The sequence below is a fragment of the Microcebus murinus genome, chromosome 5 (genome assembly GCF_040939455.1).
Source record: "Microcebus murinus isolate Inina chromosome 5, M.murinus_Inina_mat1.0, whole genome shotgun sequence".
NCBI lineage: Eukaryota > Metazoa > Chordata > Mammalia > Primates > Cheirogaleidae > Microcebus > Microcebus murinus.
The window spans coordinates 92,397,095-92,416,650 of NC_134108.1; positions in this window are offsets into that span (position 1 = coordinate 92,397,095).

Here is a 19,556-nt window from a genome sequence, read left to right on the forward strand (position 1 = left end):
TGACATGACCGTTGTGGTCAATGAAATGTACTTGCTATATGGTATGAACATATGTTCCAGGACTTCTGTAGTTTGAATGTGTCCCGTCTAAAATTCATGCATTGAAACTTAATCCCCGTTGTGGTGGTGTTGGGAGGTGGGGCCTTCTGGGAAGTGATTAACTCATGAGGGAGGCGGATGGATTAGTACCTTGTAAAAGGGCTGGAGGGAACTAGCTTAGGCCATTTTTGCCCTTCTGATTTCTGCCACAAGAGAACACAAGGTTCTTCCCCTCCAGCAAACACAGCGGCAAGGCTAGGCCCTTTCCAGATGCCGAATCTGCTGGTGCCTTGATCTTGAATTCTTGGCCTCCAAAGCTGTGAAAAATAAATTTCTCTTCTTGATAAATGACCCAGTCTCATGTATTGTCATAGCAGCACAAAAGGACTAAGATAAGAACCTTCTTGAATTTTTGTTCCCCAGTTTTGGGGATTAGCTAACTCTCCATGAATCAGGGTTCCTTTTATTGGGAAATAGTACCAGAAACTACAATCTGGGTGCCATGGGGGCTCATTGCTGCTGGGCTGGTCATTTTTTCTGACTTTTTGGTGGGCAGAGGTAGGAAACAAGTTGTTTTGTTTTGTTAAGAGAAAACACATCATGAGTTCATATTGATGTTATCAATTCAAGTTTAGGATTATAGGGTTTGTACTTCTTTGCTTTTATATGTTTTGTTTCTCATACTAACATCATGGTTCTTAATAATATAAACACAATTACTTATTTACCATATCCTGTAATATATACCTAGTTTCAGAATAGCAGTGCCAATATTATTATAAACAGCATGATAACTGAAAGTAGTTTTAGGTGATTTTGTAATTTTTAATTCTTAGGTTATATCCCACTAGGCTTATACATTAAACTCCTGTTTTACAAGGTAACCTGATATTATTCTTCTCTGTGTAGTTAAGCCACTAGCTTAATACAGTAACTTTTATTTTGTTTTCAGTTTTTAGGGATTATTTTTTTAATTTGATTTGATTTTATAATTATGAAAAACTGTTACATGATTTTAAAGTCAAATTTACAAAACAAAGTATAATCAAAAAGTGTTGTTTTTATCCATGTTTCCTCTATGCTGTTCCCAATATAGGCAACCTATATTGAATTTTTTTCAGTTTTGTTTGATTATACCTTTGTTTTGTTGCTGTGATTTTTAATATAAGCAAATATGTATATATATATGTTTATATATATATATACACACATCCTGCCATTTTTGGGTAAATAGCATATTATATATTTTCCTCCATCTTGATTTTTTTCATGTAACAATGTATCCTGCAGATATATAAAAATAGCAGTAGATAGAGAAATTCCTGATTTACAGTTGTACAATTCTCCATTGATGGGTGGGCTCTATTGACAAATATTGGGTTATTTCCAGAATTTTGTTGTTACAAACTGTTGTAATGAATAAATATCCTCCTATAGATTATAAATGAACTTTAAAGTTTCAAAAACATATATATTCTAAGGTGATTCACGGATTGAAGAGTTTTGTTTGTTTAAACTTTTCTTAGTATATGGTAGTATTTTTTTTGTTGTTGTTGTTTTTGAGACAGAGTCTCGCTTTGTTGCCCAGGCTAGAGTGAGTGCCGTGGCAGCAGCCTAGCTCACAGCAACCTCAAACTCCTGGGCTCAAGCAATCCTGCTGCCTCAGCCTCCCAAGTAGCTGGGACTACAGGCACGAGCCACCATGCCCAGCTGATTTTTTCTATATATATTAGTTGGCCAATTAATTTCTTTCTATTTATGGTAGAGACGGGGTCTTCGCTCTTGCTCAGGCTGGTTTCGAACTCCTGACCTCGAGCAATCTGCCCGCCTCAGCCTCCCAGAGTGCTAGGATTACAGGCGTGAGCCACTGCGCCCGGCCAGTATATGCTAGTTTTGATCACGTGAATGTGGCTTTTACCTATTTCCACTTTTATTATATACTAAAATTTCCTTTGTGTTCCAGTATATGATCAGTTACTCCAAATGATCCATGGATGCATGAAAAAGGTATATTTTCTGCTTTTAAAATACAAAGTTCAATATCTGCCTACCAATTCAATCTTACTTTATGTTTTGGTCTCTAAGAAATCTTGAGAAAAATATTTCAACCTCTCTTACAACAATTATATTTCTGTCCATTTCTCCCTGATTTTCCAGAAATTTTTTTCTTTGTTTATTTTAAGTTGTAATAGTATAAAGGCTCATAAATTTTACATCTTCATTATGGATTATATCTTTTATCAATATAAAACAATTCTTTTTCTCTCCCAAATTATTTTTGCTTTGAAAGACACTAATATTGCTACCTTTGTCTCCTTCCTTTCTTTCTTTTTTTTTCTCCTTTTTCCCCTCCGCCCACATTATATCATTTACCTTTTTATTTTTAACTTTTACAGCTGAAGAACAGCGACCTACCCAGTTTTCTGATTGGTAAAAATCGTCAGTTCCTGAACCAGGGATTAAGCAGACGCCTCTTTCAACTTCTAGCAAGATTTTTCACGTCAGGGGCAGAATGTTTGACTGTTCCTGACAGGAATTGTTAGCCAAGCTCCCTGAGGCTCCACTTAAGGATGTTTCCTCCCGGATTCCGGCTGCCACTCAAGCTTCATCTCCAGTGTCAAGGTTATGTGGATTCATCACTTTTCAGTGTCTTCATGAATCTGAATGTATAAAATTAGAAGAGGTTGCATTGGAGAACATTCCATTTTAAACTGGAAGCCAAATTGTCATGTTTCTGACATTCTCTGCTACTTGGTAATATGATTTTAAAATTAACTTTGTATCATGTGCGTGTATTTTAAAGGAGAACTTATTAATTGTATGTGACCCAGAAAATGAAGCTATGTATCAGAGATGAAAAATTTACTTACAGATTTTTAGTCTGTGAATGTGGATATTTCACATGCACATGCTAATTAAAAATGCCTGACTTTGTCCTCTTCACTTTTGGACACATTGAAAAGCAGTATTTTTAGATTAAGCAGTTTGGATAAATTGGAAGTTTCAACAGTAATAACTCAATCCCATTACTCTGATATCTGCAAAGAAATTCTGGGGAAAAAATAGTTATTGAGCAAACTGAGTTCTTCAAAAAATACAAATAGATCAATATACCACTGCTCTTAAAATGGACGTATGATCGTTTTACTCCTCATTAACCAATAAAGGTAGTTTATTAAATTTTCATTTCTCATCATGTATTTTTTTCTTTTCAAAAAAATCTATGTATTAATGTACTTTAACTTATAATCTTTGGAAGACTTTTATATTTAAAAAAATGTAAAGAGATTCCTCAGACAAAATGTCCCAACTTGCAGCTCAGAAAACATTATCATCATTCCTTAAGACCATAAATGAAAACCCATCCATCTTGCAAATGGCAAAAGTGAGTCCCCAAATCACAGGAGTATTTGTATTTTCACTTTTTATTTTGGAATAATTTCAAATTTGTAGAAAAGTTGCAAAAATAGTAGATACAAGCCTGCATATCCTTATCTAGTTTCATCAAATGTTAATATTTTTGCCCCACATTCATTTTCTCAATCTCTTTCACACACACACACACACACACACACACACATACTTTTTCCCCCTGAATCACATGAAAGTCAGTTGCAGCCTTAATACCTTTTTACTCCTAAATACTTCAGCATGTATTTCCTAAGAAGTACATTCTCTTAAATAATCGCATTACAATGATTATAACTAGAAAATTTGACATTGATACAATACCATTATCTATCGTGTGCTGTGTATTCAAATTTTGCCAATTTTCCTAATAACATCCACTAGAGCAATCCAGGAACCAACACCAGACCATGAATTGCACTTAGTTGTCACGCCTCTTTAGCCTCTTTAGTTTCGTTTAATCTGAGCAGCTGCTCAGCCTCTCTTTGTCTTGGCTACAACTGTTTTGAAGAGTGTAGAGCAGTTGTTAGGATTGGAACTAGTTTTCACTGTCCTCAACCTTTAGGAGTTTGCTTTGCCTTAACAGATAAAACTTGATGTATGCTATTCTAACCTTCCATGTCTATTTATTTAAGGATGAATAAACCTAACAACTCATTTTCATGAATCTTTATGTGTAGCATCTGAATACACCCCTAGAGATCAATATACAATTATCATCATCCCTATTTTATAGCAGAAGAAACTGAGGCGCAGAGAAGTTAAGTAACTTGGCCAAAATCAACACTGCCAGAATATGGCAAGACCTGAACTTCAACCCCAACAGTCTGGCACTAGAGGCTTCTATCAGTTCCTTCTCTTCCAAGTAAACCTTATCAACACTTTACAAGCATTCAGCCTACTAGGTGAGTACCTGGTCTTTATGATAGGTTGTTAACATGGTCGTGATATTGCGAAATATATATTTGGTCTTGTCCATGTTTCCTGACATACAGTTCCTAAAATCCTTTGGAATTTCCTGAATGGTAAGAGTGCCTATGGGTGGGGAGTCCATATGTTCAGGATGGAGCCTGGTCACGGGAAAAAACAAGGCATGATTGGAGGGTTAGGACTTTCAGTCCCACAGATCAACCTCCACCTCTGGGGAGGGGAGATGGGTTGAAAGTCAAGTTGATCACCAACGGCTAATGGTACCATTAATTGTGCCTACATGATGAAGCCTCCATAAAAACCCAAAACGACTGGGTTCAGAGAGCTTCCAAACAACTGAACACATGGAGGTTCCTGGACGGTTGTACATACAGAGAGGGCATGGAAGCTCCTTGTCCCTTCCCACATATTTTAACTTGTAGAGCTCTTCCACCTGGTGTCCATCTGTATCCTTTCTAATATCCTTTCTAATAAACCTATAAACACCAATAAGTGTTTCTCTGAGTTCTGTGAGCTGTCCTAGCAAATTAATTGAACCCAAGGAGGCAGAGTAGGAACGCTGAGTTACAGCCAGTTAGTTGGAAGTATAGGTGACAACCTACTACTTTGCAGTTGGCCTCTGAAGTGGGGACAGTGCTGTGGGACTGAGCCCTTCACCTGTGGGATCTCATGATAGCTCCAGGTTGCTGGCATCAGAATTTAATTGAAGTTTGGCCGGGCACGGTGGCTCACGCCTGTAATCCCAGCACTCTGGAAGGCCGAGGTGGGCAGGTCCCTCAAGGTCAGGAGTTCGAAACCAGCCTGAGCAAGCGTGAGACCCTCCTCTCTACTAAAAATAAGAAAAAAGAAATTAATTGGCCAATTAAAAATATATAGAAAAAATTAGCCGGGCATGGTGGCATGTGCCTGTAGTCCCAGCTACTCGGGAGGCTGAGGCAGGAGGATCACTTGAGCCCAGGAGTTTGAGGTTGCTGTGAGCTAGGCTGATGCCACGGCACTCTAGCCAGGGCAACAGAGTGAGACACTGTCTCAAAAAAAAAGAATTTAATTGAAGTTTAGGACAACCAGCTGGGGTCTGCTGGAGGATTGATTGGTTGCTTATAGGAAGAAACCCCCACACATTTTTGTTGACTAAAGGTGAAGTACTTTGTGTTGCCTATGTAAAAAAAAACCACTCTGGTTTGGTTTTTCCTATCTTGTTTAGTGGTATAGGTAGCAAAACCCATGAGAACAATGGCCTAGTCTAACTCTGTAAGCCCCATACTCTACACCTGAGCTGGGTAGGAAAAGGAGACCCAGAGGAACAACAAGTTAGCAACAGACAATAGTTCCCTGAAAGCAGGAAATGGCAGTGTCTGGACAAACTGTCACAGAGTCATGTTAAGCAAGTTAAATATTGACTCATTGGCGGGAGTAAATATTACATTTTTTTATTGTTACTCACTTTAGCCAATATTTAGCTAGTGTCCACTGCGTATGGAGGACCATATTATGCATTTTGGAAGAAACCCAAATAGAAGAAAGGTCTCAGGGAGCAACATACATTCATGAAAAAGCATAAGCTTAAGAATATTTACAATGAAGTATACATGTGTTGATAAATTAGTATTATAAAAATACAACAACACGGAGCTATTACGGTAGGGAAAGTTTATGAAGCTATGTTTCCTCTTGCCAGTGTAAGTTTTAAATGGCTTTAGAAACCAACCGCATGTGATATGTGGAGTTAGGGGTACCACGATGGGGGTGAAGATGCAGAGATGGGCGGGAAACACAAGCATGTGTACCTGTTGGGGTGTAGGGGACAGCTGAGGACTCACCTGAGAAAGCTGAAGGATGCTGATGGTGAATGTGACAATGAAAAATCAGCAATCACCATACAGGTTAGAATAATGCAGATGAGCTGGGCACATGCCTGCAGTCCCAGTTACTTGGGAGGCTGAGGTAGGAGGATCACTTCAGCCTAGAAGTTTGAGGCTGCAATGAGCTATGATTGCACCACTGCACTCTAGCCTGGGTGACAGAGCGAGACTCCATCTCTAAAAAAAAAAAAATATATATATATATATATATATATATATATATATATATGCAGATGAGCTCAGGGGCACAAGTGTGTCAGGATGAGGAGGCTGTCTTAAAAAAGGAGAGGCTTTTGGTTTGGGGAATTTTGTTTTATTTTGCTTTTTGATGATGTTTAACCAACTAAGTACGCAGGAAAGAGAAGTATAAAAACAGCCCACTGGCTCAAGGTCAGAAGAAGGGTACCAGAGGCCTTAGAGAAAGTGGTATGATCTGGAAGGTGGTGAAGTTGAAGCCAGGAGACCGTGAGTTCAGGTGTCAGTGGATGGTGAGGAAACGGAAGTGGAAATGTAGATTTCCCACACTCCGTTCATTTTGTCATGTACAGTTGTAGAAAATGAAATGATAATTGGACACTGAAGTGAGGTCAAGGGAGGAATACTTTTTAAGTAAGGAGAGAACACTACAGACTGGCCACAGATTCCTTCTCTGAGATTGTATCTAACCAGAACTGTAGATATAAAACCAGTTCTTATGGACTACTTCCATGACTTTCGTCATTAGGGAAGTGTTCAGAAGTGATAGGAAATAGGAGAAACGTGAACATTTGCACAGAAAATAAAAGGGATCATAGAAATAGAACTTCAAACTGTTGTGCAAAAGGCCACACTGTATATGCTTAAAGTTAAAAGGGAGAACCAAAGGGAATGGGATCCAATAAAAATACCAAAGTAAGTAAGTTAAAATTTTACATATGAAGATTTAAGGCAAACTTAGAAATTGCAGTAATCATGGCAGGTGGTGCTTACTCTGTGTAGGAGCATGTTAGTGTAGAAGAAAAAGCCCTACTGAGGAATTCACAACACAAGTAGAAAGAGTATTTTTTTTTTTTTTTGAGACAGACTCTCACTTTGTTGCCCAGGCTAGAGTGAGTGCCATGGCATCAGCCTAGCTCACAGCAACCTCAAACTCCTAGCTCAAGCGATCCTCCTGCCTCAGCCTCCCGAGTAGCTGGGACTACAGGCATGCGCCACCATGCCTGGCTAATTTTTTGTATATATATTAGTTGGCCAATTAATTTCTTTCTATTTATAGTAGAGACGGGGTCTCGCTCTTGCTCAGGCTGGTTTCGAACTCCTGACCTCGAGCAATCCGCCCGCCTCGGCCTCCTAGAGTGCTAGGATTATAAGAATGAGCCACCGCACCTGGCCAGAAACAGTTTTTGTTGTTTGTTTTTTATCACATCTTAGATTTTTGGTAACGAATAGAGATGGATTTATTCGCTAATTCAACAAAACACTAAACACTAGGGGTACAGAGATGAATTCAATATGGCTCTTTCCCTCAAGGAGCTTCCGGTCCAATAGAATAGGCAGACAACTACAGTGCAGTGAGAGTAGCTACTGAGAACAAGGGTAACGCACACAAGGTAACGAAGATTTACTTCACTGGGAGGTGGGTTCCACCCAGTAGAGTCCCAGGAGCCCCAGCCTTCCAGCCCTCTTTTACCAGGGGAGGATTCTCCATCCTTCCTGATGCTCCTTGGTGCTCTTGGCATTGTCCTGCTCTAAGATGATTCTACCGCCACCCCCACCCCAGTAAGACAGTCTCCATTGATTACTGTAGGTTCCATCCCCATGGTCAGTAGCACTTGCACCACAAATAACCGGTCTCGGCAGGTGGACCTTGCTGTTATGACCGACGGGTGAGGATGGTCTACACCTCACCAATGTTGGAGCTCTCTTATTGGCATCCAAAAAGGTCATCTGGCTCCTACCGGTTATTTTTGTGTAATTCTCTCTCTAAAGCAACTTGAAATGCCTCTATGAGTAGTAGTGTTCAACTTTGAATGAGTTTCTCCATAACCTAGTAGATGGGATTAGACACACATATACACACACACACACACACTCACACACACACTCAACTCCTTTACTCATTCATCTGACTCTCAGTGTCCTGGGGCCTGAGCATCTGTCCCCAACTCCTCCACACCCAAGTCTGGTCCAGAGTCCTCCAGGCAGCCAGGAAAACTTGGTTTACCCCAGGGACACCAGGGACCTATTTTGTTCTGTGAGAAAGAGAAGCCCCTAAAATGTGAGCTTTAGTGAATGAAAGGTGATCATGTGACAATGCCTTCAGGCTTACTTCAGCAAAAGAAAGGAAGTGAAAGTTAAGCTCCCCACATATCCTTTTCCCTAGAGAATCACCGAATCACAGTGACTCAGCACCTGTACTTTCTTGTCCTTTGTACCTGGCACTACTTGCACCAAACATGTTGCCTCGTCACCACCGCTATTAGGAAAACATATTCTATTGCTATGCTGCAAGCAACGGTGAGTGTGCACAGTGGAAGCAGGCAGTGATATGATAAACGTTCCCTTTGAAAAGGAATTTGTCATTGGTTCACACCCTCCCATGTAAGCTCTTGCTGACTCATTGTGCACAACTCAGCTGCACTGAGCTAATATTTAGAAATTCATTCTATATGGAAGCAAAGCCCAATATCAAACTCTTCAAGGTGTGTGGCTGGTCTATTCATAACTGGGTATGCACTTTAGTCATGAGTCTAGGGACGGATGGATGGACACACACACACACACACACACACACACACACACACACACACACACACGGCAGTGCTGAAAGTGCATGACTGTGCATGTCCCTCCTTTCCAAACTCACCTGAATATTTCTACCAATATTCTGTTCCTGAGTGCTTGTGTATTCTCTAAGAAGACTGAGGGTCTCTCCATGGTGCTCCTCTTTTCCCTCTGGGCCCACACCAGAATTGCCCTTTGCCCTTTTTTTTTTTTTTTTTTTTTGAGACAGAGTCTCACTCTGTTGCCCAGGCAGGCTATGGTGCCATGGCATCAGCCTAGCTCACAGCAACCTCAAACTCCTGGGCTCAAGTGATCCTCCTGCCTCAGCCTCCCAAGTAGCTGGGACTACAGGCATGCGCCACCATACCTGGCTAAGTTTTTCTATATAAATTTATTTTAGTTGGCCAATTAATTTCTTTCTGTTTTTAGTAGAGACAGGGTCTTGCTCTTGCTCAGGCTGCTCTCAAACTCCTGACCTCGAGCAATCCTCCCTCCTCGGCCGCTCAGAGTGCTAGGACTATAGGCGGGAGCCACCGTGCCTGGCCCAGAATTGCCCTTAATACATGGCAATGTAGGCTTTCTTCAAACTCTTGCAGCCTCTGTCCATTACCCAGTTTCAAAGTCACTTCCACATTTTTAACGTCAGCACACCTGCCTCTTGGTACTAATTTTCTGTCTTAGTCTGTTTGGACTGCTATAACAAAAATACTATAAACCAGGCAGCTTATAAACAACAGAATTTTAATTCTCACTGTTATAGAGGCTGGAAAATGCGAGATCAAGGCATTGGCAGCTTTGCTGTCAGGTGAGAGGCCACTTTCTGGTTCATATACAGCGTCTTCGGGCTGTGTCCCTGCCTGGGGAATGGGGCAAGGGGGCTGTCTTGGGTCTCTCTTAAAAGGGCACCAGTCCATTGTGAAGGCCTCCCCAAAGTGGGATATTCTAATAGCATTGCCTCGGGGGTTCGGATTTCAATATATGAATTGGGACGGGGAGGTAGGGACACACACATTCATTCCATAGCAGATACTAATATTTTAATAACACTTTATGGTTCACAAAGTTCTTTCCTTCCCAATATCATTGCTCTGCATTTGTATACTAGGCAGTTTTGTTATTCTGGCTTGACAAATGATGAAACCGTGGCTCAGAGCAGTTCTAACTTATCCGAGGCCCATAGTTAGTACTCTGACTCTCAAGCCCACCCTGCCTTTGGCAGAGAAGCTCAAGTGTCTACAGGAGCCAGGCCGATAATCAAATTAGTTAACTGGGCCAGTTGTATTCTTTGAAAAGAAACACATTTTGTCTGCATAGTGCATAGAATATCCTTTATTTTCCCAAACCAATATTCTCTTTCCTATTTCTCATGTAACATGTCTTTGTCTACCTTTGGTTTCTCACTATTGATAAAGACAGAGTTTTGAGAAATAGTTCACGTTCTTCTTAAGTCTACTTTGAGAAAAACACCACCACAAATATTTAATGTAATGATAAATGATAAATGAAGGCCTTGGCCTTGGGAGTCAAAAGGCAAGTAGAGAGACTTACAAACTGGAAAGAACATCCCAGTTTAATTGGAGCAGTTTCTCTCCTCCAGCAAATGGTTGTCATGCAGGAGTGTGGGCCCAGGGTTCAAAGCCTTCTGATTTTTCAAGGGCTGTTAAAAGTCCATATCTCAAGTGAAATAATTTGAGGTTGAAGTATTGACAAAAAATTCAATTCTATAGAAGATTTAATGGGTTAACACTGGGTGAGACAGACAAAACATGTCTAAGAGCTCAATTCAGTCTGTCTGTGGACTGCAAGCTTGCAAACTCTGGTCTAAGGAGTTATGGGCAAACCTTAAGCATTATATTTTAAAACTCACTGAATCTTAGTGGTAGACGCAATAATCATCAACTCGTAGCACTTAGCTTTGTACCAGCAGTCAGAGCACTTTCTAAGCATCTGTTAAGCAAGGTACTTACTTAGTCTTTCTTTCTTTTTTTTTTTTTTTTCTTTTTTATTGAGACAGTGTCTAGCTCTGTTGCCCCAGGTAGAGTGCAGTGGTATCATCATAGCTCACTGCAACCTCCAACTCCTGGGCTCAGGTGATTCTCCTGCCTCAGCCTCCTGAGGAGCTGGGGCTACAGGTGTATGCCACTACACCTGGCTAATTTTTTGTAGAGATGGGGGTCTCACTCTTGTTCAGGTTGGTCTTGAACTCCTGGTCTCAAGCAATCCTCCTTCCTTGGCCTCCCAAAGTGCTAGGATTACAAGCGTGAGTTACTGCACATGACCTACTTATCCTTTCTATGACTCTGTTTTCTCATCTACAAAATGAGGGTAATGATAGTATATACCATATGGGGAATTTTGGGTAATGTATTTTTTTTATTGAAACGCAGTTTATATACCATAAAATTCAGTGTTTTGTAGCATGTACGCAAGGTTGTGCAACTATTAAGAGCACTAATAATCCCAGAATATTTTCATCACCCCAAAAAGAAACCCCATATTCATTAGCAATCACTCTCCATTCCTCTTCTCCACAGTCCCTGAAAACCACTATTCTACTTTCTGTCTCTATGGATTTGCCTATTCTTGATATTTCATATTAATGGAATCATACAACATGTGATCTTTCATGCCTGCCTTCTTTCACTTACCATTATGTTTTCAAGGTTTATGCATGTTGCAGCATGTATCAGTACTTCATTCCTTTTTATGACTGAATATATCCCATTGTATATACATATATATATATGTATATATATATATATATACCACATTTTATTTATCTGATCATTAGTTAATGGAAATTTGGGTTGTTTTCACTCCTTGGCTATTAGGAATAAAGTTACTATGAACATTTCTGTGCAAATTTTTATGCAGACCTGTGTTCTCAATTCTCATGAGTATATACCTAGAAGTGGATATACATATATATATATACCACATTTTATTTATCTGATCATTAGTTAATGGAAATTTGGGTTGTTTTCACTCCTTGGCTATTAGGAATAAAGTTACTATGAACATTTCTGTGCAAATTTTTATGCAGACCTGTGTTCTCAATTCTCATGAGTATATACCTAGAAGTGGAATTGCCAGGTTATGTAATTTTGTGAAGATGAAATGAGATAATGCATACACAGTATTTATCACAGTACTTGTCACATAGCAAGAATTCAATTAATCATAAGCCATTATTATTAACTAGTATAGTATTCAATAAATATTTATTAGAGTGACCTTAAATAAAATGAAATGGATTAGATAAGACTGAAATTCAAAAAAAAATAATCCCAAACTGTGGTGATATGAGAAACCCCCCCTCTTTCTCACTCCAAACATGTGTAACTGATAAACAATACATTAAAATGATTTAAATATGTATATACAAGCTCTGAAACAAGAAAGCAAAATCTTCACGTGCCAGAAAAGTAAAAGGCTTCCACAGTAAGTGAGAGGGAGTTGAAACTGCAGATTTTATAGAGCAAACTGGCTGGGGCTGACCTCTTAGGTCCTGGAATTTTAAAGTCATGGAGAGATGGCATTTGAGGCTTCCAACAGAAAACATCTGGAAAGATCTGTGTTATCAGAAACTCTCTCCCCCACCAACCCCTGACGATGGCGTGGAAACAACAGCTTTCCCCAGGCCATGAATGGAAAGAGCCTCAAGAATTTGGAGATTCACTGCACAGGTCACAACGTACGTTCTACCAGTCTCTCTCTCCACACTAGGAGAGCCTCAAACCAAAAGACAAACGTAAAAATTTGGGTAGAAACCATGAACACCGTGGATCCCCAGCTAGGGTTACAAGAAACCAATCCATAAATATTCTTCTACATCCCTGAGATCAAATAGGACACACAGAGGTTACAATGACCTCTGGATTTTGGGGGGGTTTTTTTGAGGCAGAGTCTCACTCTGTTGCCTAGGCTAGAGTACTGCGGCGTAAACAACCTCAAACTCCTGGGCTCAAGCGATCCTCCTGCCTCAGCCTCCCAAGGAGCTGGAACTATAGGCATGCGCCGCCATGCCCGACTAATTTTTTTCCACATATTTTTAGTTGGCCAATTAATTTATTTCTATTTTTAGTAGAGATGGGAGCTCACTCTTGCTCAGAGCTGGTTTGGAACTCGTGACCTCTAGTGATCCTCCCACCTCGGCCTCCCAGAGTGCTAGGATTACAGGCGTGAGACACCACGCTCGCCCAGCCTTACAATGACCTCTTGTTAGGGACCGACCTTCCACAACCAGCCGAACAGAAAAACAGACACACCGAGGATGCAATTATACACGAGGAGTTTATTTTCTGGCTAGCCAGGGTCCAAGCCTTGAGCACCAACGCAGTGGCCACTCTCCCAGGTAGGGACCTCGACTGGTGTGACGGCATGCCTTTTTACCCCCATGGCGCACAAGCGGTGCACAAGCCGATCACTCGTGGATAATGCGTTGACCTTTAAGATGATTGGTTGCCCACTATTGTCCTTCTAATATGATTGGTTGCCCTCTATTGCCTGATGGGCCAGTCGCCCGTGCTTCAATGACCTCATCCCATAATTCCCCATACAGCGGTGTAGCAAGCAAGCAATGACCAGAAGCAAAAGTTTGCGGTTAGCTCATTGCCCCACCCAAGTAAATTCCTGACAATTACCCAAGTAAATTCCCGACAATTGGAAAAATTCCTCTGCCCTTCCTCTGCCCTACACTCTAAAGATATGCTCACCAGAAACAAAAAGCCAAGGAGGAGCACGTTGGCAGACACAACATGTTTGGGTGGGAACACACAGTGGGATGAGAAAGAATTCTCGACACAAAGACATGGATAGGGTTTAAAGAGTGAAGTTTATTTTACTTCCCAAGGGAGGAAAGGGTGTGGCAGGAAAGAAAGAAAAAACAAGTCCTGTCCCTGAGGGTAAAGGGTTCAGAATTTTATTGGCATAAAGGGAAAAGAAAAAAAATGCTGCTGTGAGTTGATAACGGGGCATCTATAAATCCACTATGTTATGGCTTTTTGGGGGGATTTTTTCCTGCTTTTCTGCTAGGCTGGTTTATCAGTTTCCCCGGAATGTGGTCTGGCGGGATGTGGGGAAGGGTCATGCTCCTTTCATCTGTTCAATTCTTTTCAAGTGCTGTAAAAAGAAACTCTTAAAGACAACAGTTAAGCCACAGGTGGTTAATCAGAGGGGGCAGTTGTGTGCTGTGATCTTTCTCTCTTTTTAGCTATCTGATAGTTTATTTTTCTCTGTTAGATGTTTTATTAGCAGTGCTATCCTTTCACAGCAGATAGGAGGAACTAGATGTGGTGAACTGTACAAAAGAGGACAATCTTTTTTTTTTTTTTTTCAGACAGAGTCTCTCTTGCCTGGGCTAGAGTGCTGTGGCGTCAGCCTAGCTCACAGCAACTTCAATTCCTGGGCTCAAACGATCCTCCCGCCTCAGCCTCCCAAGTAGCTGGGACTACAAGCATGTGCCACCATGCCCGGCTCATTTTTTCTATATATATTAGTTAGCCAATTAATTTTTCTATTTCTACTCTATTTATAGTAGAGACGGGGTCTTGCTCTGGCTCAGGCTGGTTTCGAACTCCTGACCTTGAGCGATCCGCCCGCCTCGGCCTCCCAGAGTGCTAGGATTACAGGCGTGAGCCACCGTGGGGCCTTATCTCCTCTTTTTGTAGGATAGCTGCTGTATCTTCAGGTGTTGCGTCTGTGTTTGAGGCAGGCAGAAGAAAGGAGAGGTGGGAAGGGGCTACACTCATGTTAGGAAAACAAAAGCTTTTGCAGAACCTCCCCACCCCCAGCCTGATTCTAGCTCACGGACAACTACAGAGTCACATGACCCCTCGGCTGTAAGACAGTCTGGTGGGGTCATGTGACTATTTTTAGCTTGGCATGCTGGGTAAAATTAGGCTCTTTTAGGAAGAAGGGAGATGAGAATTGGCATGAGCAGATATGAACATGGGCTTAGCCTCTCAAGATATCGATGTGGGGGTGCCCGCATTAGGGGAAAGCCTCCTAAACTCGCCAAGGGGTTCTTGGCTTCACACAGGAAAGAATTCAAGCACAAGCTAACTCGTGGCATAATCTTTATTGAGTGAGAGACAGACAACAGACCCCACTCCACAGAGTAGGAGTCCTTTCCCTGAGCAGGAAGGGCATCCCTGATGTGGCAATGGTGAGGACCGAACTCTAATCTTTTTCTTTTGCTAGAAACTCCTTCCTAAGGAGGCCAGCTGGGTCAGGCTGACAAATGGTAAATTCCCACTAAGTGGCTTTTGTTAACCAAATGAAGCGGTGGTTTACTTCCCAACCAGATTCTGGTATGGCATTAACCACACCTAAAAGATAAGAAGCCCCTGTCTTAACTCAAGCATCCTAGCAGATGCCTATCATAAATTTAAAATATCTTAACTCAAGCATCCTAGCAGATGCCTATTGGTAAATTTAAAGCATCTGAAAGCATCCTAGCAGGCGCCTATTGTAAATTTAAAACGTCCTCCTGTCCGGACCTCCCAGAGTGCTCACACCCTTATCTTAAAATAAGCATATGCTTTCTGGTCTTCTAGATAAAGTCTAACTCTCTCAGCCAATTGCCAGCCAAAGAATCTTTAAACCCACCTATAACCTGTAATCCACCCCCCTTGGAGATGTCCCACCTTTTGAGGCCAAACCAATGTGTGCCTCTCATGTATTGATTTGTGACTTTGCCTGTAACCCCTGTCTCTCTGAAAATCTATAAAACCAAACTGTAACCCAGCCACAGCGAGCCCACTTGCTCAAGGCTTCTTAAGAGTGGCTCCAGGCCACGGTCCTCAAATTTGGCTCAGAATAAACTTCTTTCAAATATTCAGGGTTTGGATTTTTTGCGTCCACAATGCCAACATTTTTAAAACCCCGTTAGGAAACAGAGGGAGGTGACTGGCATTGTCTTGAGGGCAGGCCATAGAGGTTAATCATAAACTGCTGTCACAGAAAGGTAAGCACAGGCCGCGAGGTGGCTCATGCCTGTAATCCTAGCACTCTGGGAGGCCGAGGCGGGCGGATTGCTTGAGGCCAGGAGTTCGAGAGCAGCCTGAGCAAGAGCGAGACCCCATCTCTACTAAAAATAGAAAGAAATTAACTGGACAACTAAAAATATACAGGAAAAAATTAGCAGAGCATGGTGGCGCATGCCTATAGTGCCAGCTACTTGGGAGGCTGAGGCAGCAGGATTGCTTGAGTCCAGGAGTGTGAGGTAGCTGTGAGCTAGGCTGACGCCACGGCACTCTAGCCCAGGCAACAGAGGGAGACTCTGTCTCAAAAAAAAAAAGTCAGGTAAGCACAGTTTGACAGTTTGTAAGGCATCCGGCTTAGCAATTCATCCATCCTCAGGTGGCCTGAGGCCCATGACTTCCTTGTTCAGGGTGGTTAGGATGTGGTATTGGTCAAAATGGCGGCCCTAAGGCTCTCTGAACCTTTCTTTTCTGCCTTTTCCCTACATTGATATTATGACCATGTTAACTGTTTAACATTGAGAAAGTTATGGAAACTTAGACCAAGAAATCTTATTTTTGGGTAAACACCTATTCACATTAATTTTTTGCTAAGTCCTTACTACTTACTTCCAAGCAAAAGGTCAACTAAAGCACTCCTAAAATTTCTTCCCGCTTTGTTATTATAAAAAGGCCCATTCATCTTAATACACACTGGCAAAATAGAAAAATAAGACAAACAGAACTATGAAAACGGAAAATTTTTTATAATCGATTTTATGCCAAAAACTTGATGTGACCCCAGAAAAGGCTATTTAAAGTCTTTATTTATATCGCTTAGTGTGAATGTTTATTTTATATGTTGCAGAAATGTTTGAGTAAAGGGTGCTGCCCCAGCCCCTACTTGGAATAGTACATGATAAAGAGTATCTTCTATTAATAATTCAAAAATTTCTGAATTCTCAAACACCCCTAAGCCCAAAGGTATGAACAGGGGATTGTGGGCCCATACTTACAAAGAGGAACTCAATGCTGTAAATACAGAGTTTGGCAGAAAGCTTAGGGTCATCACATAAATAACTTTAAGGTAGGCAGAAATGAAAAAAAAAACAAAAACTTCAAATTTTGAGAATCTGGAATAATATTAGATGAATATGTTGCTTAAATCTGAGTAACTTAAACCATTTAAATAAATTAGTCACTTAGAATGAAGGCATCAAAAATTCTTCCCAAATTCTAAACATTTTACTTACATTTGAATGCTAAACTAGTCCCAGAAATATCACTGAGCAGCATAACTTAATTTTAATATTTGCCCTTTTATATCATTGCCAGATGTCACAAGGGCAAAGGGTAAGGCAACTAACTGCATGAGAAGTCTTTGTTCTCCTTTATTACTCTGAGACTAGCCTCTACCCGAAAATATTTAAGCAGATACCAGCTTTGCAATACAAATGATATCTAATAGTTTCCTTTGAATACTTTGTGTGCTTATTAAACTTCTGCTAAAATTACATTTATTTACATGATAAATGAGGGCCAGAATATTCCATGTATGACCTTGTTCAGTATCTATGTTGTGTTGCGCAAGTGTTATATTATACAAATATTATACCATATAGTATTGTAAGGTATGAAAAGAAGCTAACCTTACTTCTGCTCTTTGCAGGGTTGCTGTGGGAGAGGTAAACACCAGGTAAGTGACTAAGCCAGATGACAACAATAGCAGTGCTCTTCAAATTTCATGTGTCCATGAATCGCAGGGCCTGGGTGGAGAGCTGTTAAAATGAGCATTCTAGTTTAGTAGGCCTGGAGTTGGGCCCAAATCCTGCAATTCTCCCAAGCTTCCAGGTGGTACAGGTGCTTACTGGTGGCCCTAAAGCTTCTTCCAATCCTCGGTTTTCATAGTCCTTTATAAAAGGATTCATATAATGTATCTATGAAATGGACCATAGAAACATAAAATGATAAAAGTTTACTACTGTTAGTCACTTGGGAAGAAAACATGTATCTCTGAATATGCAAATCTTAGGGGAGCTCCATGTGGTTTAGAAATCCAGCCAGCTTGCCAAAGAAGGATAATGAAGAACATAATTGAGATGTGGGCAAAAACCTCCAAACACTAGAGCCTTTGCCCTGACATGTATATGGCTGTCCCCATGCCAAGATTTTACTAAAAGGTAATTAAGCCCAACCTTAAGAAAACATGTGTTTTCAAGAGACTCTTGAACTCCCAGCCTCAAGTGGAGTTAGGCAACTCTGTAGGAGCCAGTTCACATATTGGTTCTATTACTTGCAAGGAACATTTAGATCCCATAAACAAATAAGATGTTAGCTAGATAACAGTCCATAAAAGAAGTAGAGCAAAGTGAAAAATTCCACAATAATCAAGGACAAAAAGGAATTCAGAGAGTGAACAATTTGTACAAGGGCTATTATGCTAGATTTAAACTGGTCCCCTTGCCTCGGGAATCTTTTTATTTCAATATGGGTTTCTTATATGGCCAAAGTAATCTTCTCCAAACAAAAATTTTTACGCCGTCCTGCTGTAAATCATCTAAGGCTCACCGTACCTACAGAGAAATAGAAATAGAAACTGACTTCTTTTAGTGGACGATCCTTTGAGTTTTTACAAAAGCGTATAGTTCTGTAACCACAATCACAATCAAGATATTGAACGTTCCATCTATCCCCCAAATCCTCCCCTGTCCCTATGCAGCCAATCTTCTCTGCACCCCCTACCCCCGCCAGTCCCCAGCAACCAAAGATCTATTTCCTGATCCTATAGTTTTTCCTATTTTAGAATGTCATAAATGGAATCCTATGGCTTGTAGCCTTTGAGTCTGCTGCTTGTACTTTGCACAGTGCCTTTGAGATTCACTTGTGCTGTGGCATGTATCAGGAATGCCTTCCTTTTTATTACTCAACAGTATTCCATTGAAGTGCCTTGCTGAGCCATATTGCAACCTGAAGCAAAGGAAAAACTGCACCCCTGAATACATGTTTTTATGTATTTTGTGAATATTTCTTCAGAACATTACAGTAAAAAATACATTGAAAAATAGGTATATTAAAACTCACAATATTATTAAGTGTAAGGATTTTATTTATACCAAACCAGAATATATTATAATCTTACTTTCCTGGCTTTGATGGAAACAAACTCATCCATAATATTTTCAAAATCCACTTCTTTGCTTATCTTGTTTTCTTCTTTTGTGGAACACCATGGATGGCTGTTACAAAACATTCTCAGCCTGAGCAAGAGCAAGACCCTCTCTCTACAAAAAATGCAAAAATCAGCTGGGCGTGGTGGCATGCATCTGTAGTCCCAGCTACATGGGAGAGAGAGGCAGGAGGGTTGCTTGAGCCTAGGAGTTTGACGTTGCTGTAAGCTATGATCATGCCACTGCACTCCACCCCAGGTGACAGACAGAGTGACACCACTGTCTCAAAAAAATTTTTAAAAAAGTTATCAAGGGTACTTTCAAATTTAGATAAGACTGCAAGAAGTCAAATACTTGTATCAGTTTTAGAAAATCCAAACACAATATTGATTCTAAATTACAAAATATGGATATTGAACACTGCT